At 36.0% G+C, this 25,557-nt stretch overlaps 1 long non-coding RNA gene across 2 annotated transcripts in view; it reads left to right on the top strand.

Moving 5' to 3' along the window:
- Positions 1-21,785: 21,785 nt before the first annotated feature.
- Positions 21,786-25,557, top strand: part of LOC131273068 (uncharacterized) — a 125,685-nt gene continuing 121,913 nt past the window's right edge. For both annotated transcript variants that reach the window (XR_011645526.1, XR_011645525.1), the window contains exon 1: positions 21,786-22,003. This is a non-coding gene — a long non-coding RNA (uncharacterized lncRNA). The remainder of the gene's footprint in view (positions 22,004-25,557) is intronic.

The raw sequence follows: 25,557 nt of genomic DNA, 5'->3' as shown, positions 1-25,557 counted from the left end.
ATTACACCATTGCCTTTTTCCACTACATGCCTAAGAAGACAATGCACCCATGGCGCCATATCTCCGGAGGCGCAAGCAATCAAGCACAGCAGGAATTCTATTTATATGTAGCACTTTCTGTTAGTTGATTCAAAATTTATTCAACAGTACAATTAATCCAGGAGGGAAAAGCTACAAGGAACCACCCCCTTGAAAATTCAACCAATGGTCAGGAGTCTTGTAAATTTATATATACTATATATATATTATATATATATATATATATATATATATATATATAATATATATTTCTTTTTTTTTTCTTGAGACCATCCAGTACTGGCCCAAACAGCTTCAAACCCAAGCATAAAAAATATTTTTATAATGATTTGCATTTCAATTGTGACATTTCTCACATTTTAATGTCTTTTGGATTTGTGATATGAAGTTGAATATTTCCACATCCTATTTTTCTATTTTGTGTGAAGCAACAAAAATTTCTAGACAGCATCCTTTACAAAAATATAAAAATCCAGGCATTTATCCTTAAACTGCTAAATCACAATCTAGACTTAATAAATCTAGTATTTCCTCATCAAAGCTAACTTACAGTAAATAAAATTGAAAAGGACAATTTACATTTGGTTAAACAAGGATAACAAGAAATGCTTTGTTTTGTTTTCTATAGAAGTCAAAGAAAATGACATAGATTTAAATCATAATTTACAAGTCATCATGTCATCACCTGCCATCTCCAAAACAGTGCAGGAAGTTTATCTTTTGGGGGTCACAGGAAAGAAGAATTGATTTTGCTATTATTTCAAAACATAAGCAGTAGTTATCCAACCTCTGCTTTGGTTGCTCCTGGTCACTGGGTGCTACTTTAACAGAAAACCCACTATATTTATAAATAGCTCAAATATTTGTTTCATGTTCTGCCCTCTGGAACCATGTTGCAATCTAATTCCTCTTCAGCATGACCTCTTGAGTACAGCTCTTGTTTGTGTCTTATAGAACAAATTTTCTTCTTCAACCTAAGCTTTCAGAGTTGTTTTTAGCCTTTTTTCATGTGATTCTTCATCCCTCTGTTTAATTTTTTCGGGATACTTATTTCTGGCCTTTAGGAGTTCATGTCAACCTTACAAGTATGCAATTTCCAGAACTTTTCACTATTTATCCTTTTAAAAAATCTGTATAATTATGCTTCTTAGTTTGCATGGAAACATTTCCATTCTCTCTAAGTTATCTCAAAGTTTCTGGAATCATGTTTTAAAGTTATTTTAGTGCCTTCATTTATATTTATTTTGATACTAAAAATTTTAATTGTTTTAAAGTGAGAATAAACTCATTTTTGGTCAAAGTCCAATGTGAGTTCCAATTCCCTTTTAATGATATTCATCAGCTCTTTTCAGACTGAAGATAAACCTACATGGGTAAGAATCTGAAAATAAGCAAACAAAAACTATTCATCAGAATCATGTCAAAGTGCTGTTTGCCCAACTGAAATTTAAAGTGTCTAAAACATCTATTTTTCCCTGTTATTTTATAAACTCTTTTTGCTAACTTGTCCTGCTTTAAAATTAAATGAGAATGCAGGAGTGTTCTAAGTAAAGCTGATGCTATTACCATACCATGTCTTCCCTCCAGAAACAATTGTCTAATTTCATAACATGCACAACCAGATTTTAATGTAGTTTAAATATATCCATATTTACATGGCTTCACCAGTATGTCATTAAAAGAAAGGGGAAAGGACTATGAAATACATATTAACCTGTAATTTATGATCCTCTCCTATTCCCCACATCATGAAAACCCTAGATTTATATTCTTAAACGGTTACAAGAGGCAAGGGAAGCAGCCCTCAGAAGTCCCAGCTCCTGGTGAATGTTTCACATCACTGGTTAGAAATACTACATATTAAATTTAACCACCTCATCTTCTTGGTACAGTTACTGTGTGATAGAGTTTCAACAGCTTTTTTTTTTCTTCTCCCCTGCTCATTATGGAGCAGATATTACAAGGGCTAAAAGGGGTCATACATTAACTGGATGAGATCCAATTATAGGAAAAACCAGAGCAGTACTCTTGGGCAAACTGAAAGCTGTACAAAAAGGAGATCACATGACTACACATTAAGAAGCATGCAAAATGTTCACTTTTTTTTCAATATAATTTTATATATGTATGTCAGTAACATTATGATTAAGAATCCACTCCGATATAAATACCAAATGACTAGCATTCCTTAAAAAAGAATCCCTGCTATTAAAAAAAAAGCCATTTCCTATTAGAGACTTGCTAGTGTGATTCTTATTTAAATTGCTATAGAAATGTACATCTGAAAAATTTGCAATTGAATCATTAATTTGAAGATAATTGAAGGATACTGGTTTTTGACTTTTTATCCATATCCGAAAAATTTTTTAATTGAAATTTCTAGCATTGTAGGGAAACCTTGGTCTAACATAAATTGTTAGACAACGTGAATTCATAGGCTATGAATATAAAAATATATATTGTTCTGGGAAATTTATAGTATCTGAATAGTGAATGATATAGCCAAAAGTATATTGATATGAACATACATTGACTTTTTACAGTAGAAACCAACTATTATATTTCATTTTTGAGGATAATACGTGTAGAATATATAATTTCGAGGGTAACCTTTCTGAACTGAAATACTATTTTTAAAAACCTTAGCAAGAGATAAATTGTGCTTTATAAAAACACTATGTAAATCCTATTACATCTTTGACATTCCTGAATTTCTTTCTAGAGTTTTATATTTAAATAGATAAAACAATTATAAAGGGATTTTTCACTTGTAGCTAGAAATTTTTTTCTTAGTACTAATTTTTTTAATATATGAGAGTATTATAAATTATACCAAGAAATATCTTAGAATGCCCCTCTAAATTATATAATTATAAACATTTTTTAACAAGGAAATCAGAAAATATTAGGTCACATCTCCAAAAATGTTAGAAATAATTGATGTCATAAGCCTGACTCACCAAAGCGCTTGACTGGAGCATCTTTTCAGGATATATGAACCTGGAAAACGGTCAAATAACAATAAGAATGATCAGGTAGCTCTAAGGCAATAGGAGGCTAAATATAGCTCTAGTAGACTTTGTAACCACAAGTTCATCAGTAGTGGGTAGTAGTCAGGGAAGATGAAGATATTTGATCACCAATGAAATGAAAATGAATTCATCATTCTTGTATACTCTCCCAGCTGCTGTGGGGGAATTCACAAGGACTTGATAAGATTTTTGTCCTCAAAGAATATAAAATCCAGTTCAGATTTGTTGATTAACCTGAATAACTGAGTGAACAAGGATTTTTCTGGATACGAAAAATATATCATAGTAAAGAGATTAGGGTTTGCCGAGGGTTTGGGTAAGGTGAGTGTGGGTGGAAGGATGACTAGGTGAAGCACAGGGGATTTGGGAGGCAGTGAGAGTATTCTGTTTGATACTGTAATGGTGAATACATAACGTCATGTGTTTGTCAAAACCCGTAGAACTGTGTAACTCTAAGAGTAAATCCTAATGCAAACTATGGACTTTAGTTAATAAAACTGCATCAGTATTAGTTCATCAACAAATGCACCACACTAAATGCAAGATGCTATTAATAATAATAGGGGAAACTGTGTGTGTGGGGAGGAAGTATATGTAACTTTCTGTACTACCTGCTCAATTTTTCATAAACCTGAAACTGCTCTAAAAATAAAGTCCATTAATTAAAAAAAAAAAAATTATCATACTCTCCTGTGGGGCTTGCACAGGGAGTCTATGTGGAGAGAGAGGGAGAAAGAGGACACCTGCTTAGCCTTTCCGTTTCAGGCGAATCAAGCCTGACAATCTACAGCCAGATTGCCCCCACATCTGTCGCTCAGGCTACAATTAAACACGAATGACTGGAGAACATTACAATATGTTTCTAATTAAGAGCAATATTATGAGTTTTAGACAAAAGTGGTCCCAGTTGGGCAGGGCCCTACTGGGCCATTGCCGTCTTCCCTTGGGGTAGTTATGTCATCAACTTCTAAGATTCAGATTTAAGATCTGGGATGGGGAGGAGAAGGCAGTAGATCCTGATTTTTCCTTCTTTCATTTTCCCTTTATATTCCCTAACCGGATGTATATGATTTGACAATCAATTTCAATTTTTTTACTTCATGTTTTAAAAGCCAGGTACTTCTGAAGACCTGCCCTTTTCCTTTGTTAGGATGTTCTCTGCATTCTTTTTGGTTATGGATGAGCTTTAGCCTCCAGGGTCTCCCGTATGTTTTTCTTTAAGATATCTGTGCTTTTTTGCTGTGCTCCATTGAATCTACAAACAATTCCTGGATATCACCCAGGGGTTGCAAGTACAGTCTTACACAGGGCTTCCAGCAAAAGGGCCATCAACAGTGTCTCATGTATACGAGTGTCTGTCACATCTAAAGCAAAACAGAGGCCATGTCAGACTATCACACTGAGCTCCTTCATAAATTCTCTGTCACTAGCTCCCTTGCCATGTGATACCATTTGTTTATGAGGTGCACTGGGAAGCATTTTATGGGCAGTGTTTGGTGTATGGATTCCTAGATACATCCATAATGCACAGATTTTGTTATTATATCACATAGGTTTTGGAGGAATGAGTTTGAGAATGGAGAACCCAGATTATGGAACTCTAGAGGGTGAGCCTCTTCTACCCTCACTGTCTACATCCTTAATAGACCAGTGGTAGGGGATTCTCATGCTGGCTGAGGGCACTATTCCTGAAACTAGCCCAGTGGCTTCCACACATCTGCAACATGTGGTTCTCTATTGCAGGCTGACCAGTGTCTATAAGGATAAGCCCCTGAACAACTGTAGGGTGGGCCTCCACATTTCTTTATTTGAGGAAGATTGGATACAGTTTCCACTATGTGAGTGGAAGAGGGATTCATGCCTTCCCCATAGATACAAATGAATAGGGTTTTGCAGTAGAAAGAGGGAGACGCATCTAGAGCCCTCATAGCTCTTGCTACCATAACTTTCTTCCCTTACTTTCCCCAGCATGACTCACACATCTCTACTCAGGGATTCAGATGTTTCTACCATTGTTAGGGCATTCGAGTGCATCCCTTCTGCCTTCTCCACCCTTGGTTGTAAGCTGTCACCCTTTTCCTCTGCTACCTTCTCTATTGGGATAAACAAAGACCAGGGGTTGGACAAGGCTTCTGCCATTCCCTTCCTTTATCCTTCTTTTGAATCCACTAGGTGCTCACCTCTGGGTCACTAGATGAACCTACTTTGTCCCATTTATTCCCACAGCCCTTAGGCCACTGAATACCAAGGACCCCAAAGGATCCCTATGCTTGTTTTATCCCTACCCAGCCATTTTAACGGGGCTCTTTTGCCCCAGCTGTTCAGAGGGTGGGCTGAAATGGGACATTCTGACACCTACTCACTGCCACTGCATTTCTTTCCACAGGAAAGAGATACAAATTCAGTCAGGCAAAGCAAAGTATGCATCACCAGGAAAGCAACCTTTCATGTGGGCTCAAGATCAATCCAAGTTTCCTTGATCTTAAATTTTTATCTTATAGCAACCCCAGGAATATTTAATCAATATTTTAGCCAATTAACATCCCCCAAATACCATAACCCCTGGACCCACTGACTGATTACCTACTACACAATTTCTTGTCTTGCCATTACTTTAAGGAACACTCCAACTCAAGGCTTCAAGTAAAAATGGGATTTTTCCACAGAGTATTGGGACTTACAACCTGAAGATTTTCAAAGCGGACTTAGTAATGCTCTATATGCCCTCAAAACCTCTCATCCTAATATCAAGCCCCTCCTTACATGAGTATAATCCCCACATTGCCATCAGAGCTATCTTTCTAAAAATAAAACAATGAATTTGATTTGACTATCTCTTCTTTCATCCAAAGCACCATGTCCTTTATAACCTGTTTCAACCTTATCTATTTTCTTCACTTGGAATGTTTTTTTCTAGAGATGTAACACAATGATAACTCTTCTATGAAACTGTCTCTTAACCCTCATGGAAACTAGGCATCTCCCCATCTAGGGTCCCATAAAGCCTGTTGAATCCTCTGCTATTAGGTGATGTTCTTCCTCTGTAACTCCAGTGCTTACTGCCATGCATAACAGAGGCACGTTGTAAATATTTCTTGAAATATGAAATGCAAGAATGAATTAATTTTAAAATATTGTCTTTTCAGAAAAGTTAAAAATAAGAATACAAAGAAGATTAGTTATCGGGTTGTTTTGACATTTAATTCTCCCTGTAAATCTTTAAATGAATTGCTGATAATTTTTTATAACAGGCAGGCATTATTTATATAAACAGGTAACTTGGCATATTAAAATGAACTCTGGATATAAGCAGCACACAATATGCACAGTTCCAGGATATCTGTTTTGAAAGTTGAGTGTAAAATTGAAAAATACACAAGGGTGCAGCTTTCAGCCTGCCCTGTGGGCCAGTGAGTACTGATCGTACGTATATCTTCCCAGCTCTGAGCTTAGTGATGTCGGTCACTGCAGCCACTGGAGTTTTTACATCACAAAAATCAGCCAACACACACAAAAAAAACAAAAACATTTACTAGCACCCTAACACACTTCAAATAATAAAAACAAAAATACCATAGCTGTGTCTTTTAATCAAAACCTTCATTATCATCATTTTAAAAATTCTTAAGCCATCTTCAGATTTTATAAAAGGTTCTTATTTCCTTTTTATTCCAGGACATGTATTTCCATAAAAATCAATTCATGGCAGTATTGATTTAACTTCTGGTTTATTTCAACAGACACTTGACCGGTTAAGCTGTACAATTGATTCAAAATGGTCGTTAAAATGCCTCCCAATTTAAAAATTGATATTTTAAATCTTTATTATGCAAGAATATTGTGTACAAATTATAAATCTATTGTACACCAAAGTTAAAAATTAGTTATAAGAATAGATATGTGATTTAAATAAATTATGAAGTGAATTGTAACGCCTATCACTTTCAACTCGTTTTATTTTTCCTTAATTCCACAAAAACTTAGTCTTGATAAAAATAGAGGTCCTTTGTGTTAGTTCCCTGTGCCTGCTGTAAGAAACTACGGCAAACTTGGTGGCAGAAAACAACTTATTCTCTCAGTTTCAGAGGTCAGAAGTTCAAAATCAGTAACACTGGGACAAAATCAAGACCATGCACCCTACAAAGGCCCTAGGGGAGATTCCATTCCTTGCCTCTTCTAGGTTCTGGTGGTTGTTTGTATTCCTTGGCTTGTGGCCACATTGCTCTAATTTTGCCAGTGTCTTCACATTGCCTTTTCCTTGGTTATGCTGCTCATTTTCTGTCTCTGTTAAATCTCCCTGCAGTTCTCTCTTATAAAGACACTTGTGATTACATTGGGTCCACCTGGATAATCCCAGATAATCTCTCCATCTCAAAATCTTTAACTTTATCACATATTTTACCATGTAAGGTAATATTTGCAGGTTCTAGGGATTAGAACCCTATATCAGGTCACTATATCACCTTGAGAAAAAAAGAAGAAAAAACTAATTATTTACAAAATTTATTCCAACCAGTGGCCAAGGCATTTCAGCCATTTTTCAGTGACCTGATGAAGGTTATCCTGCATTGCTAAGCAATCACTGAACATTCAGTAGTGCCCAAGATAAAATATAAAACATGCCAATCTTATTAATATTTATGGATTGTTTAGATTATTTTTGAATGTCATTGTATGCTTCTGTCAGTTCAAAATTTGATGTATGTAAAATGCCTGTCTTTTCCTTTCATAAGTGTAATGCAATATCCTGATCATTTTTAAAGTTGGGATTTTTAAATTCATTGAATGTATAGGTGTTAGTACTTTTTTAGATTTCACCCGAAGAGTTTTTAACAGGCTTTACCTACGTATTTTTACACAAGTTCCAAAATAAATAAATTGGTTTAACAAAATTACTTATAATCATGATTTGCATTAACACATTCCCAATCAAAAAGCTTTTATTGACTGTCAAGTATGTCCTCAGTGTTTTACTATCTCCTTTGGAAAATAAGGAATTATAAACTATTGATTAAGAAATTATAGAACTTTAAGGATACAGGCAAGTAATCTAGTTCAGAAAGACACAAACCCCCAGCCAGCACAAAGGTTTTGAAGTAGAGTGTTCACTCACTGGTTCAATTCCTACCAGTCTGACAAGTTTATTTCCTCATTTAATACATGGAATTTAGTATTCAATGGGGAAATTACTCACATGTAACATAGTTTAGTAGGATGAGGGGACTACATTTTTGAATCGAGATAAACATGGGTTCGTTTCTTGACTCTGGTGCATATGTAAGGGTGGACAAATCATTTTACCTTGTTGTGTTCACATATTTTGAGTCACTAGAAATAGCAAGCCTCCTGAAATAGGAAAACACCATTCTGAGTAAAGAAAAAATAAAGAAACTCTCTATTACATGGTTAGAGACTATGGGTGCAATATTTTCTTAAAGAAGATGAACAGTTACCCATGAGGGACAAAAGAAATCTGGGGAAGTTGGTCTTCAGGCTTCACAGATTGAAGCAAGGGAAGGGGTGAAGGAAATGAACATTATACCCTCACAAGAAGAAAAGAGGAGCAGGAAAAAAATAGGTCGGGGATGAATAGGAGGGGGAAGTTATGGTGGGTGAAATTTGTAAGATCTGACAGTGAGAAGAAACTTGATGGAATTGGTGAGGAACGTTGGTGAACACAAAGAAAATAATGTTGAGTCAGTAGAGGAAGGCCCAGAACCTGAAGATCTTGAATATCAGGTAAAAAATGGTTACATGTGATGCAACAGGAGATAGAGAACCATCAAAGTTTTTTGAACAGAAGAGTGACATGATGGAAATAGTTTATACTTTGCATACAGAGTGAAAGAATTTTTAAAAATGCTAATCAAATGAAATTGGGAACTGAGAAAAATATATCTTCTGAAATAGACAATATAATGGAAAATTGTGACAGTATCCAAGTAAATAACATAACAAGAAAATGACTTTGCAGAATATTGATTTAATGCATCACTTAAGCAGGAGAATATCTCAAATCTGCATTATCTATGCTCTATTTCCTTGTACCTTGAACAGCTTATCTATTTACCGCCCTCAAAAAGAACAGGCACATTTTTCTACATGAATTGTTTGCTTAAGATGTATATTATTTAACAGTATGGCAAACTGCCTTTCAAAATTCAGCACTTTGGAAGTTGTGTATTCTTGAATATGACATGGGTTAGAATATCATGAATAAAAATGACTAAAATTAAATTCAGACCAGCAGAGGATCACTGCCATCATCATCATCTGTTGAAAACATATCACTGCCAAAGAAATCACTTTCAATATGCACAAAAGTTTGTAAATTGCAATTTGACCCGATTGTATAAATTTCAATAGTCATCTGAAACAGAGAAAGAACCCATTTAAAATAATTATGTTGATTCTGAATTGTGCATTCAAATGATATGTTCAGTTCAGAGATTGGGACTATAACAAGAACAGATGCCAAAAACTAATGTGAAAAGTTGAAGCTAGTATTCAAGCCTATTGTTAATTTTAAGATACAGGTAATGTAAATCTGCATCTTTAAATTAAAAGGATGAATCTGAAAAAAAAAAAACCAGAAATTGCATTGTTATGTCTATATTGTCTATATATTTACCCTATTAGAAATGAAATTAGCATTTATTACAAATGACAAAATCACTGTGGAATTCTTTTAGGATAGCAAAATAAATGTTACTCCCCATTAAAGTGAGGCAAATGCCTTATTTGACCAAAATGGCATGCATAATTTAATTAGATGTCTTAATATTCTGTAAAACTACATATAAGGGCAGCTCAAATATGTTTAGTAATTCTGAAGTTTAGGGTTGTTATACATTTTAGTATGCATAACCTCAGCTCAGGACTACCAAGTACACTTAGCAAATTTCTAGTCTCCTAAAGCTGCGAAGAGCAGTAGGCACCAGAATGGATGTGAATGTTGAGAGACAGAGATCTTGCTGACTTTAATAAGAAGAATCTGAATAGATCAATGTTTGTAGCAATCTGGAACCAGTAGGCTCCAAAGGATGTGGCTTTGGAGAGTGGGAGGGTTGAGGAAGAAAAGTTCTTTGAACTGAAATCCTTTTGGGGGACAAGAAATTTGATCTTGTTTTGCTTTCATGAAAATAAGAAAAGTGATATCTCATTATTTCTAAAACACTAAATATTTGGACATACCTGTCATTTAATGTTGGAAGTCAGTATCATTTAAGTTTCTTTCACTCCTTTGGGAGTTGATTTAACACTAGTTTAAGGAGAGGATCAGTGGATGTGAAATGATATAAATGAACTAAAAACATTGATTAAAAGTCCCCCCAAAGAATGTAATGAAAACCAAGACCATTTACAAGCAACCAAGGCCATCAAACAAAGGACAACAATCATAAAAGAGCTGTACAGAACAATGATCTTGACTGCTTTGATGTTACTGTTGACTAGAGTTTAATTCCTTAATGTCAAGGTTGTTTTCTTTTCTGTTGTTACCAATTTTAGATTGCATATCATATCTTACATATAATTCAATATATTAAATGAAATCTAAGAATCAATGTCATCTTTCAATGATTCTGTAGAATGCTTAGCCACACCTTATCCCTTGATCCCTTGAGGTAAGGATAAGGCAATATTCTCCACTTGTATTTTCTCCCTAATGATAGTGGTGGCAAATAGTAGGCTGTCAATAGCTATTTTGGGGTGATTGACTAGCTGAGTTATTCTATAAATGAAGAAAATATTCAAGTCTCACATAGTGCTTGAGACAAATATTAGGTTAGTTTCTCAGATGCTTCTGAAAACTGGGGGTAACTCTAGGAAAAGACTGTGCATTTTTCTATTAAAAAGCAATTTATTAAATAAGTCAGAGGAAAAGTGAGGCTTATGTACATATGATGTGATGGTCATGATAAGAAGTTGTATCAAAATTGGTCTAGTCTGGATGTCTGTTTCTATGAGTGACCACCTCTTGCCAGGTCAGACCTACGTCCTCGAATATTGAAAGAAAGCTATCAGGCAAACCAAGGGCAAGCATATAACTAGACCTTAATATTGAAACCAGAGATTGTGGCACAGTAGAAAACACAAGAAAGTCTACAATTCTCTGTGCTTTGTATGATTCTTCATTCCTGTGGAAGATTGACTTTCCTTCTTACCTTGTCCATATTCTTGCTGAAAATGGTCTTCTTTTCCTTCCAGCGTGAAGCTAAAATTTCTTAATAACAACTTCAAAGTCCTAGGAAAAGGACTGTAATTAGCTGATCAACTATCATACATGGACCAACTACATTGTGGGCTGCACCAGCTGCAAACATATGGATGGAAAGCTATGATAGGAATTTCTAGAAAATGGGCCTGGGAAAACTCTCCAATTGGGTGTCCACTATTGTTCCCTCTACCTCCAGCTACTGGCAGGAGTCCAGCTCTAAACGAGAATACCTTCTACTATGTCTTAATGCTTCTCCTTTCTGCATTGTCCTGATATCTTTCCAGATGCCCTTGGCTAGAATAAGCCAGGGTTTTTCATATCTCTTTAGATTTTTATTTGGTCTGGTAGTCATCAACTTGAGGACCAATTCTGTAAGCATCTCAGTGTTCAAATGTGAGCTATGTCTATTCTGTTTACTTCTCCTACCCAGACTGCAGGTCAGATTCTATGCTTCGTGACTGAGTGAGTATGCTGTAGAGCCATTCCATCCCCACTGACCAAGAAACACATGTTTATCACTTGCTTTTTATTCCCTGAATCTATTTCTAATGCCAGAATTTAAACTGGAAATTTCCAAATTAGCAATTGCCCATTTAGTCATCTAACTTACACAGCTATCTACGCATCTCCTTTTATGCAGCCAGTTTGCTCAAACAATGGCTTTTTTTTTTAAGCCTTTCTTTCAAGAATTTTACTGCCCCCATTACATATTACTCTAAGACAAGTCCCCAAAAAGGATTTTCTTCTGTTGCTTTAATGTCTTTTAAAACAGTCTGTAAAATAGTACTTCGAAATACCAATTTTCTAACTGGTATTTTCACTCCTTATACAAAACTTTAAGCTTCACTGGTAGAACATTTTACTTAAATTATTAATCCAATTTAATTTAAATTTTCATAAGTTATTAAAGAGTGTTTCATGTCAGTAGCCAATTTTCAGATTTGGCAAGTTCTAATGTGCAGCCTTTGGGTATTAACTTTCTTTAAGTAAAGCATGAAGTAATTTCTTTCATCCAAGACGAAATGTGGAGAGCAGATGCTTTACAAAGGATTTAATTAATTATCTCAATTCTAGACCACCCAAGAACTGGAAGTAGAGTTGGAATTGAATATATACAGACAAGCTCAAAATTAATGTGATGTCTGGTAGGCCTAACAATTTTCATAATTGAAGACCTTAATAAATATTTTGGAGTGTCTATGAAAGCCATATACTCACCTTGATTAAGAATCTAGAGTTGTGGAATTAAGTATTTATTCCAGTATCTTCTCCTCTATATTATTTTCTAGGGTCAATAAGATAATTTCCTAAAGTTAATTGACTACAAGGAATTTGCTTGTCATATCATGGCCTGATGAATATCTCTGAAGAGAAATAAGGAATACCCATAATGAAGTCTTTGTAAGAAATAGAAGGCTCAGAGTAGACTAAAGGAAACTTCTGCAGTAGTTTCCATAAATATTTACAACACCCCAAATAGGATTACAAATACTTCAGCCTTGACATTTCACTGAGTCAAAACCATAGGAATGCTCAACGTGTAGCAAGGAAGGTAGAACAACTTAAGTTCATCATGAGTGATATCAGAAGGAATGTAAATACCAAAATTAGGCTGAAGGAGGTAGTCATGTAATAATGCTATTTGAGGACCATAAATAATTTAATCTTATCAAAATGTTTCCCATGCAAATAGTCTTGTCACCTAAAATTCTGACCACTAGAAACCAGAAAGGATAAATGTCTTCCCTAGTTATACCTATTCACACTTGGAGCTGTCTAGTAGAACAACACTATTGGAAGGTGCTCTTTAACTAAGCCAGCATAGAAGAAAGCTAAGCAAACATTTCAGAGAAACAACTGGTTATTTCAAATCCATTTGGTATAAAAATACGATATAAAACAAATAGACAACCAAAATCAAAACCAAAATTATTTATCATATTTTTAAGCAACAACAACAAAAACTCCATTTAATGGCAGGAAGAGATGAGATGTGGAGGTGCCTTTGGGACTTGGAGTTGCCCTGGATGGTGCTTCAGGGGCAATCACCGGATATTGTAAATCTTCCCAGGGCTCACTGGATGGAATGGGGGAGAGTGTGGGCCATGATGTGGACCAATGACCATGAGGTGCAGAGATACCCAGAGATGTACTCACCAAATGCAATGGATGTGTCATGATGATGGGAGTGAGTGTTGCTGGGGGGGGGGAGGGGTGCGGTGGGGGTGGTGGGGTTGAATGGGACGTCATATTTTTTTAATGTAATATTTTTACAAAATCAATAAAATAAATAAATAAATAAAATAAAGTGTGGATGAAAGGCAAATTTAGTACTTTGCAGAGATAAATGAGGTAGTAGAAAGGAAGACTTGGATTAGGGGACTTTGATTAGAAATGGTGGGTGCCTCAATGGAATTTTTATAGATTCTGATTTGCTTGTGTATGGCATATAATAACAGATCACAACTGCCGTGACCCTTCTTAAAAATATGGAGTTTGACAACTGCATGGGATAATGTGTGCAGCCAAGAGAGAGTGAGATATGATGAAGGTAGCAAGATGAGATGAGGGTTTACAAAAGAAGGGGAAATGGACAAAAAATGGGGATGAAGAAATTCAGTGGAGATGCACATTAAACTTCCATTAAGTAGTTAGCCTCTAATATTATGTCTTAACGTAAATCTTCTAAATGGTTCCTAGCTCCTTCCTACTAAAAGTACGTCAAACAGACAAATGAGTCCAACAGACAACAACATCATCTGGGAGATTGCTAGATACGTGGAATCTATCTCCGGCCATGCTTCAGACCTACCGAGCCATAATCTGCCTTTTAACAGGTTCCCAGGTACTTCATGTGCACACTGAGGTTGGAGCAGCAGCACTGCTGTTTTCTGTTAGCACTCTAGATACACAAGGTCAATCAATGCATTGATAATTGAAAGTTAAACTCGTATCTAATCATTGTTATTTTTCATAAACATGGTTTTGTTATTTTAACCTGAGACTAGGAAATAATACTTTGTTTTTGCTGAGTTTAATTTAAAAAAATATAGAGAACCTGCTCTTAGTTCTTATGCTATCTACATACCTGTTTCTCTATGGTTGGAAGCAGAAAATATGCTCTGCCTTTCATCAAGAGAGGCATTGGGAATTGGGAAATTTAGCACAGCAGGAAATCAGCCTACTTCTCTACCTTTATTTCACATGATGCCAAAAGAGCCAAATGAAATAGGAAAAGCCAAAATAATGAGTTACTGATTTTGTTCTATATGAATCATGTGTATATTGGGGAAGCCCTCTATGTCTGAACATTTAAGTTTTGCTTGTAGAACATGTGGTCATATTGCATTCAAGAAAGGATAATAAACTAAAAAAAAAAAAAAAAAAAGAAGCATTTTAATCACTGAAAGGTAAAAATCTAAGTCTTAAAAAGGTTTGTCTCTTGCTGAATTCAGACAGAAATGTAAGAGGCAGCTTCTTTGGTATGTTTGGCTCAACTCCTAATGATCTGATGATACACCCCAATATGTGATCTTTGGAAATTCAGCATGGTTGAGGAACACCCTACTCATATAACTCTCATTTTCATCTAATCCTAATTTTCTCACCCAAGTATTAGACCACCCATGACAAACTAACAAAATTACTACCAAGAGCTAATTGTATAACTCAAAATGTTTATATATAAATGTGTGAAAAGCAGAAATTCTTATATATCCCCTCCTTTAGGATTCAAGCCTGAGGCCAAGTCAGAAGTCTTAACTTAATCTGATAATTTATTTGCTTATCTGAGATACTGTACTCTCAACATTTCCACAATCATCATATTCTATAGACACATGGTGCTGTTCACATGCTACACTGGACTTCCCATAAATCATATGCTTTCCTGGATTTCAGTTTCCCATAGGTTAGGGATAACCATACTTGCCCCATGTTTCTCCTCCTGTTCTCCTGGATATCTAACACAACGATAGGTGTTAAAGAGCTCTGAGATGTAAATAAATGTAAGTGTGCCAAATATAGATAAGATATTGTTATTGGCCAGTGTGTTTCCTTAAAGGTTTTTTAAAGACTTCTATGTACTCTCAGATTATTTAATACATAATATGCATTTAGGATGTCCAATTCTGCCATCAATAACATTCATTCTTTAATAAATTTTACTTCATAAAGTTGAAAGTAGAAATGTGCCTTTTTAATACAGAAAGAAATATTTTTACATGACAGAAACATAGATATGACATTTACTTTTTGTTTGTTGGTTTTTCCATTATTAGGCCAGCTTTGAACAATTACAAAACACACAATGATAAAACTTTGAAAGAGTGAGGCAAACCCATAATCATGAAACTAATTTATTGGTGTTATTTTTTTAAAGTTTTTATTTCAACTTCAAAAAATAAAATAACAGATAAAAGGCAACTTAAAACATGATGGAAGCATTACTTTAAAAAAATTCTGTCCAGGCACATTTGTCTTATTAAATCCTAAAAACAAACTCATTTGTTTCTCCAGTGTTCTGAAAGATGAATAAATGAGCACAGATCGGCTAAATGGCATGACCAAGGTCTCCTTGTTAATGAAGAAAATGAAAAATAATGTTTGATCATATTCACAGCTCATAAAACTAAATCCCATATTCTTTTGCTTTTGAAGCTTAGCATTGATATAGTAACTTCTTTGCTTTTGCTACAAAAATAGTGTAGTTACTGCTAACTGTAGTCTGTAAGTTATAATATTTTACTTTTCCCCTATATCACCATATTCTTAACACCTTGTAATAGAGAAACATACTTGTATTTGTGTTATTAATCACAAGCCTCATCTACCACTGAAATCACTTTATTATACAGTCCCTAGATTATCCTTTAGCTGCCTTTCAATTAACATTAACCTCCCTAGACTACCTCTGGTGTTATTTTTAATATATTTTCATCATTATCACATTTGGTCATTTTATTTAATATCATTTTCTCAACCCATTCTTTCCTAAGTGAATATATTTAGTGGCTTATCTACACTATATTTAGACACTTTGAGCTCAAATTTTGCACAATAAACAACAAATTGCAGACAGATTAGAATGTTAGTTTACTAAATTATCAACATCAATATAATTTGCTCATTTTGAAATAAGGCTTTAGTTTTCAGGAATAATGCTATAGAATTTCTCCATTTTTGAAAATATATGGAATTACTTTCATTTTTATTGTTAGTTGTTAGATGATTCTTTCCCACAAAATACACTATTGAAACTCCCTTTGATTATTTATACATTTATTTGTCCAATAAATACATGAAAGTCTATTATATGCAACTCAACATTCTAAGCACTGGGGAAAAAATGGTGCTGACCCACAGGCTCTCAGGGGACTCATAATATGGAGTGGTGGACCAGATAGTAGACAAGTAAATAGAAAAATGAGAATTGTCTGATGGTGTGAAGTGTTATAAAAATAAAACTAAGTAATAAGTTAGAGTGGGTAGGCAGGTAGCACTCGTTCTAGAAGGAAATGGTATTTGAACAGAAACACAGACGAGGCAAAAGAGCCTGCCTGCAAAGATCTAGGGAAAGGACATTCTAGGCACAGGAAGCAGCTCTTCAAATGGATTTGGGCAACTCAGAAGAATTCCAAAAAAGCCAGCTTGAGTGCAGTGCTGTAAAGAGGGGTGGATTCAAGATGAGATGAGTGTTAGGGAGGGACTCAGGTGGACGATGTTGCATCTTACAGGTCACAGTAATGAATCAGGAGGTTAATATCAGTGTAGCGGGAAGCAACTGGAGCATTCCATACAAGAGAGTGGCACGATAAGTTCTATGTTTTAAAGACCAGATGCTGCGTGGAGAACATATTGTGGCAGGAGTGGGGTGCACATGTGGAATCAGGGGGACCAGATGGTAGTAATTTACAATTATGCACCTGAGAGATAATAGTGGTTTAGATGAGGTCTATTTTGATGGTAAACCCCAAAATATTCATGCATCCCTGGGCACGGAAAGGAGAAAGAGGGGAATCAGGAAGGGCAAGTGGGTTTCCGTCTGAGCAATTGTTTGGATGAAGGTAACGTTAACTGATTTGGGAAAATTGGGGAATGAGCAGCTTGGTGAAAGAATGAGAGCAAGGAACTCAGGAATATTAGAAAGCCATGTCTGGTGATCAACCTCATAATTTCCATTAGTTCCTTTATGTTTAGGAAGCCCTCACTTCCACAGACCCTCAGAAAGGGAGGGGGCTTTGTAAGAATACTTAAGATTTCCTAGAACTCTACTAGAGTTTCTAGACAAAAATTTTTTAAGTCAGGAAAAAGGAAACTAAGTTTCTTTAAGCATATGAGCAGACTTTCAATCCTCTATAAGAAAAAAGGTACTTAATCTACTCTGTGTTTACACTCAAGGGTGGGCTGGCAGCTCCCTCAAGGTTCCTCCGAGCCCCTGGACAAATGTGGTACTTTTGCTGATTCATCAGTTTTAGTGACGATTTCAGAGAGTTGTGAGGGAACGTTCAAGAAGCATAACTGTAAATAATATACAATAGTATTTTAAGTTATGAAATCGAATTTAATGTTTCAATGCAATTCTTTAGCTAGAACATAAGATTACAAATGTAGGTTTCTCAGGAGCTGTTAGGTTTTAAGCAGAGAAGTGAAAGAATCACATTTTCCCTTTAAAAGATGCATTTGGCTGTAGGTTTGAGAAAAATGAGAAAAAGTGTTGTGGTGAAACTCATTTTTTGTTTTATTTTGTTATGGCATTGAGTGACTAGTCGAATTTGGAGTGTTTGGAGACAAATTTGGAAGCATCATTCATGGACTTGTGGGAATTTTTTCTGACAGATAGATAAAAGAAACCCAGAGGATCCCAAAGGAGATTATCAGTTGGATTTATTGAAAGTTGGGTTTTGCCTAGTTAAACTGATGGGACATCTGGGGGAAAAAGCACAAAACCAAATCAACAAAAATAACAACAACATAAAACAGAACAATAAAGTTATGGATATTGGCCAGAAGCAGAATGAAGTCATGAACCATGGTATCTAACAGGGAATGAAATATGAAAGAGAAGGGGATAAAGAAAAGAAGGGAAGACAGATGAGGGGAAAATGAAGGAGTCAAAGTATAGGTGGTATCAAAGAGGTCAAAAATGAGAGGCAGTTATGGAATTGGAAAAGCACTGAGGATGATAGTTAGAGAATAGATGGTTTTATTTTACAATTTCAAAAATAAGATGTTTCCAAGCTCCAAGGTATGGGGGTGGGTGGTTGTAGGGGGAATGAAGGTCGATGTCATCAGAGTTGTGGAAAGTGAACTGATATGTTAGAGTGTTGGGTGGATTGCCCATATGACACTGAAACTGAACTAAACTAGGATGCTGGCAGCACAAGTGAGCGAAAGAAATCTGTGAAGCAGGTGCCTGGTCTCCAGTGAATGGGAAGGATTGAAGAAGTTGGTACATGTCAGCAGAGAGGAGTTAGGTAAATGCAGGCTGATACTATGGCCATCAGTTTAGTCAGAATAAGTTTCAATGTGATTGATTTACAGTTTACGCCAAACCTGGGTATAAACGTCCAAACTCATCATCCTGTGTCTCACAATTTTACCATTAGATAATTTTTATTCAGACGTTATTTTATAATATTAAGTGTTTGTCAGCACATTTGCATTAATTATCTCATGGAATTATTTCCAATCTGATGGCTACTAAGTATACATCACTGTGAGACAAAAAAGAAAAAAACTTTCAACAAATACTTTCCTCATCTATACTACGATAGGCATTGTGGGGATTAAAAATGTGAAGCATGGATGGCCCAGTCCTTGAATCTGTGAAATATTTTAAACCTCCTTGATGAAAAGGATACAATATTTGTATTACTTCGGTGCTGCATGAAAAAGCTACCTGACAATTTAGGGGAAACTAAGCACCACTCATGGAAAAAAATAGTTCAAAAAAGGAGATAGCTAAACAGTATCTTCTTTCTAATTCTACCTCTCATCTGCAGCTGCTTAACCTTTCCTAACAGACCCTACTCTATGTACGTACATACAGCATAAGCGACGTCCACTTCAGGAAGCACAGGGGAAGACATAGATGTGCTTCCTTCAGTAAATATCTCAGTCTACAAACCTACCACCTACCTGGGGGTGGGATGGGAGCAGTGAGCAAATGGATGATCCGATACCTTTAAAATGTGCAATTTAGGCTGCAGGAAGGAAACAATTCGGAAAACTGTGAGGGCTCATGTTATTTCCTTCCCTGAAATGGAATTTTTGACACACTCACTTGAAATAATTATATTGAAAATTAGAAATATCCTACTGTTTAACACTTCATGCTAAAAACCAGTAGTAACAGTCTTTGAGGTCCAGACTGATTTCCTGGGACTGTGTATTCTTTCTACAAAATGGAAGGTCCAACTGTATGCAAGACCCTATGCCAGGCTTCTTATAGAGAACCAAAGATAAATCATCTATGCCCTCTAACTTCTGCCTACCTAAGGTCACATGTGGACCATTGACTGGTACGATCTGGGTCTGGACCAAGCACATGTACATGACCATGATGGATATTTTACATTGGTGATGAAATATTCAAACATGTTGAAAAGACAGAAAAAATAATAATCTGATTCAACATTGGGATGACAATTCATACAATGTATTAAACAGAAGAGGCGGCGGACTTGGCCCAGTGGTTAGGGCGTCCGCCTACCACATGGGAGGTCCGCGGTTCAAACCCGGGCCTCCTTGACCCATGTGGAGTTGACCCATGAGCAGTGCTGATGTGCGCAAGGAGTGCCGTGCCACGCAGGGGTGCCCCCCACGTAAGGGAGCCCCACGCGCAAGGAGTGCGCCCCGTAAGGAGAGCCGCCCAGCGCGAAAGAAAGTGCAACCTGCCCAGGAATGGTGCCCCACACACGGAGAGCTGACACAACAAGATGACACAACAAAGCAAAAAGAAACACAGATTTCTGGGCTGCTGACAACAGAAGTGGTCAAAGAAGAAGACGCAGCAAATAGATACAGAGAACAGACAAACGGGGGGGGGGGGGGGAAGGGGAGAGAAATTTTAAAAAATTAAAAATAAACAGAAGAAATTTGGTTTGAATCATATGCCACCAACTACTAACTATATGACTGTGGGTAGTATAAGCCTCGGTTTCCTCATCTATAAAAGGGGGTTTCAGAATAACTAATGCCTAGGCATGACTGAGGATTGAAGGAGATGATGTACACACTGGCTGGCATACCAATAAGTGATAGCCATTATTATTTTTGGAGGTAAGAATGAGTATGAACAAAATCAGACAGCCATGAGTTCAAATCCAAGCAGTGCTGTGGTAGTGCAATGTCTGGTTTTTGGTTTTAAAGTAGTAAAGCTGACTCTAATGGGTTGTTGCAACGATCAAATTTTAAAACACCATGACTGGCTCTTGATAGGTGGACAAGGAAGAGCAAGCTACTATTCTTCTAAATGTTCTATTCATCCTTTTTTTTTTTTTTGCATAATTCAGCTATTCTGCCATAAATTGAGTGTCATTTTTGTCCAGTCACACCTACCTCACCTTTAAAATTGAGAATGTGGGATCTGATGATTTCTAAAGTACATTTTGGCTCTTAACACATGCACCAGAGTTTTTTAGGAATCAGGTAAATTAATTCTGGAATCACTGAAAGATATCTTCTGGTGTCCAGACTTTTGGCTTGCATGCATTTTTTTGGAGGAGAAAACTGAAAACTTCTTAGTATATTTAGGACATTTGAGGTCATTCTGCACTGCCAAATCAAATAAATAAAAAGGATGGCTTTAAATGGAAAAATTAAGCTTCCTCTTAGACTCTGCCCAGTTGAAGTCTTTCTTTGATTTCTGAGATAGTGTGGCCTTTTAGCATGTCCTAGGGTTATTTTCCCCCTGCTTTCCAAAATGTAATAGCTACTCAAAAAAGTTAACTCTCTTTCTGGTGTCACCAATGAATAATTTTGTCTGTTAGTTTAGAACTGCACTAAATCCTCTTTAAGTATCAAAGTAAAAATTGAAAATGCATCATTGAAAAAAAAGACTTGATTTTTTGCTTCAAAACATGACTGAGTTCCACGCAGGAATGAGATAATAATTTACTTTCTGTCACCTCCAAAGTTAACTGCAAAAACATATTCCTGACAGGAAAATCTCAGACAACACTGCAGGGAGTGAGGGAAGGATAAAAAGGAAAAAAGAAAAACTTGGAAAAGCTGAGCTTCCATTCTCCTCCCACCAGTCTCTGTGAAGGATGGCTTCAGTCCCTTTCTTAACTAATTCTGTCACTGTAAAATCCTACAGTCATTCTTCCACACATAAAGGACAAATAAGCTCAAGAGGAGGATCTAGATGCTTTCAGTTTTAACTATTCACCAATGGTGGAAAAGGCAGAATGCCCAAGCTATGTCTTTGTGACCAATAGGATGGCTGTGTATCTCCCACATGACTCGCTGCCCCTGTCTTTCACATGGGCTGTAATTTAGTTCAATTCAGAACTGCAGATAGTACAGCTTTCACAGGAGCAAGGATGCCTGAGCACAAGTGCCTGAGTTCCGAGTGACTTTATGAAGCACTTTTTCTACATTCCTCTTGCATAAAAACAGGAATTCTGCACCTGTATCAGGGACAGTCCAGCAGAGACCTCTGCTATGCCTCCGGGGACAAGGAACAAGCACAAATAACCCTTTTGAAACTGTAAGTATAAATTTATTTTCATCAAGTGTACTGATTAAAATAGTTTTATGTCGGAAGCATTGAATATTTGAAGGATTTTAGTGCACTCTTCTATGTGCATATTGAAAGGCACTAAACTGTCAGGAAAACATTTCAGGGACAATTGTTGCATGTCTTATTATGCTAAGGATAAAGAATTAAAAATAAAAGTCTGGCATTCCAAAGAGTGGCTGCAGGAGGCTGTACACCCGAACATTGCTCGAGTGTGCTGCTTTGTTCATAAGAAAAAATGAAGGCACTCACATATGTATTTAGTTCACTTCTTTTTCCTCTTTCTGCTTAATCAGATTTGATCTGTCTTCAAGAAAAATAAAAGACAAACTTTGATGACTCCACTGACAAGGGTACCATAGACTTTCCAGACATCTGACAGTTATTATAATTAGCTATGAATGACTGCTAAGACATTTGGGGGCAAATAGCTCTTAAATTCTGAACAATGGCTTTAAGCTAGGGCTTTATTTTTATTTATTTTTTAACCACCACTTTTTATAATAATTATAGAGATTGAACTGGTTTCAGTGTTTTAGTTCACAAAATGTGAAAAAAAAGTCCCAGCAGGAGTGAAGACGACTGAAAGTGGCCAGTGTAAAGATAGAAGGAAAAGACAGCTTTCTGTCTCAGCATCCAGTCTTCCATGTATAAAGATTTTTTTTTTTGAATTTCCTAATAGGGTGGAGTGAGGATGTGGGGGTGGGGAGGAAGCATGCGGAAGCTTCTTTATAGAAGAATGCTAAAAGAATTAAATAATTCGGTATTTCTTCTTACTAGCAGGCAAACGGCATGGTTAGCATCTAAGTTGCATTCATGGTAAGATTTTTGTTGGAGTTTCGAACAGAAGCAATGTAGAAAGCAGGTTTTTGTTGTTGTTTTCTTTTTAATCTGTAAAATAAATGGAAACAAATGGGGGGGGGGGAATTATCCTGCATAATTCCTTTCTTTTTGCATTCAGCTAGGGTAATTTATCAGTGGATTATGCCTTTACCTCTAGAATCATCCAAACCCTTAAAAAGTTATAAGCTAAGTATCATAAGGAATTAAAAAGATAAATCAAATCAATTTGATTTTGACTGATGAAGATTTTTAGCGACAAAAAGCCGCCAACAAAAAGAGTTTGTAAGGAAACATTGCCCTCATCATTTTAAAGGAGAATATTAACTCCATCAATTATTGAAAGGAATTATTCAAAGGCTCCAGACATAACTAATTACGGCTTAAACAGATCAGCCAGGGCAGAGCTTGTGTTCTAATTTATAAAAGTCCACCACATTAGGATTCATTTTTTAAGGAGGACTTGAATGCAAATTTTCACATAATCTTTTAAAAACAAACCATTTTTTTTCTTTGTCTGCACTCATGTTATCTACACCTCCCCCACCGCCGCCCACTGTGTGCTGAGACACCTGAAGGCTAGACATAATGATCAACAGAGCTCCAGCGTGTCTGGACTCCAGCCAGGTTTTTTTCCCCCTCTACAATCAAGGAGCTTGCACGCAATGCATGCCGAGCCTATTCCACTGCTATGTGCAGATCCGGGATGGAAGTCTTACACATACTGCGGAAAGATTAAAGACAACAATATCCCCTTTCTCTTACCCCAGACAGCCTCGATGTTTAACCCTTTCATTGCCTTTAAAACCAAGACGTCTTATCCGTTCAAATGCGGGTCTCAAGGGACCCTGCAGTCCCTGCACCATATTATAGAGATACACATGCCTCATTTGGTATAGAAATATCATCTCAACAGACCGTGTCAATATGTTTTAGGATTAACAGTGTGCTAACTAAACAAAACATAATTTGCTTGTGTGGGGAATGCATTTTTGAATGAACTGAAGCTGCATGAAATCTAGAAAAAGTCCAAGGTCTGTGGAAAGGTTCTCACAAACCTTGCACAAGGTTATACCATTTCTGATGATGCTGTTCTTTAAGCACCTCTCTCCCCCTTTCTTCACTCTCTCTGTCTCTCTCACGCACACACTCAGCCAGGCAATTATATCATTTCTCAGGTTTGCTGGTGATGTCATCACATACAAAAATTTTGCCTTTGTGGGCAACATTTTCAATCACCTAATGGCCAATGCCTATTGGGTGTGTGCCCATAGGAAGTTCACGTGTTTGTGGGGTTAACCGACACCCACAGGAAAGAAGTATTTTATTTGTAGCTATCTCTTTTGAAGACGTGTTCATGGGCCAGTGTGGGCATGTTGATCAAGATTTATGTAGTCAGGTAGAGTTTCCTGGTTCTAGGAAGCCCTGTTAATATGCTGTTTGTACATTTCAGAGGTGGCTGAATTTCACTGACATGAATAGGATGTAGAAATGATGAACATACTGAAATCATTTGGGAAAAAATGCTACAACACTGATAGTTGTTATGACTTGGTGTTCTTCTTTTGCTATTTAAAATTTTTGCAGCCATTAAATCATTTTTACTCTTAATCTTATTACATAAGGAAAGATTCATTTTATGCAAATGATTCGAAGTAGTGCTCATTCCCCGAGATTTCATAAGGGCATGTCTCTGGGTTAGATGATAGTTGTATTAAATTTTTTGTGGACTGGTACAGTTTATGTATTTATTTTCAAGTCTCTTTTATGGGTCTTAACCTGAACAGTAACTCACCAAACAAGTGATCATATTTTTAAATAATTTATGTATTTAAAATAAATTATTTTAATTTACTTACTTCAGATATAAAGTTCACTAATTTTACTAAAACATATGCCCACATCTGAGGTGTAACTACAGATCTGTGTATACATAATTTCTCTTACCTATCAAGTTTTGATGTTATTCAAATTAATCTTTATTAATATATAATGACTGGGCATACTTACCAGTTCTTATATAACAAGTATTATATAGAAATATAGATATAGAGTTACTTTTAAAATTTTCTGAATACTTCTTGCTATTTGTATACTAAAAATACTAATTTTTAAAGCATATGTGTATAAAAAGCACTATTTATATATCGACTCACAAATTATTGAGATTTACCAATGTATTGTATGACTGTCTTAAAACAAACGAACAAAATATTTTGTTCTATTTTGCTTTCACATTATTATTGTTAGGAAAAGAATTGACACATTTTTTACTTAGAAAAAACAAGCTACACAAGTTAGGTCACATTCTACGTGATGAGACTCCAGTGTGAACTAATAAATAACTTTCTTGAGAAATTCTTAGGCCTATCTCTGTAATTTTTAAATAGTTCTTCCAACATGCATTGGAATTCTTACTTGAAGATGTATTGTAAAATTGTTTTATTAAAGATGAGAAATGAACAAATAGAAGGCTTTAAATTTTACCTACTATCTAAAAACAAAACATGACACTGCCCGCTGGGGATACAGGTTTCTAAAAAGGCATCTTTCAAAGAAAAGAAGATAATGGACTTGATTGAAATAGTTGAACTACGTAACACCAATTCAAGAACAAATGGTTTTTCAGAGCATAACAGAGAAAGAACAATTTACCATAGTACAGTTTATTCTTCGTACACAAT

The sequence above is a fragment of the Dasypus novemcinctus genome, chromosome 13, assembly GCF_030445035.2.
Source record: "Dasypus novemcinctus isolate mDasNov1 chromosome 13, mDasNov1.1.hap2, whole genome shotgun sequence".
NCBI lineage: Eukaryota > Metazoa > Chordata > Mammalia > Cingulata > Dasypodidae > Dasypus > Dasypus novemcinctus.
This window is presented reverse-complemented; position numbering and strand designations above follow the sequence as displayed.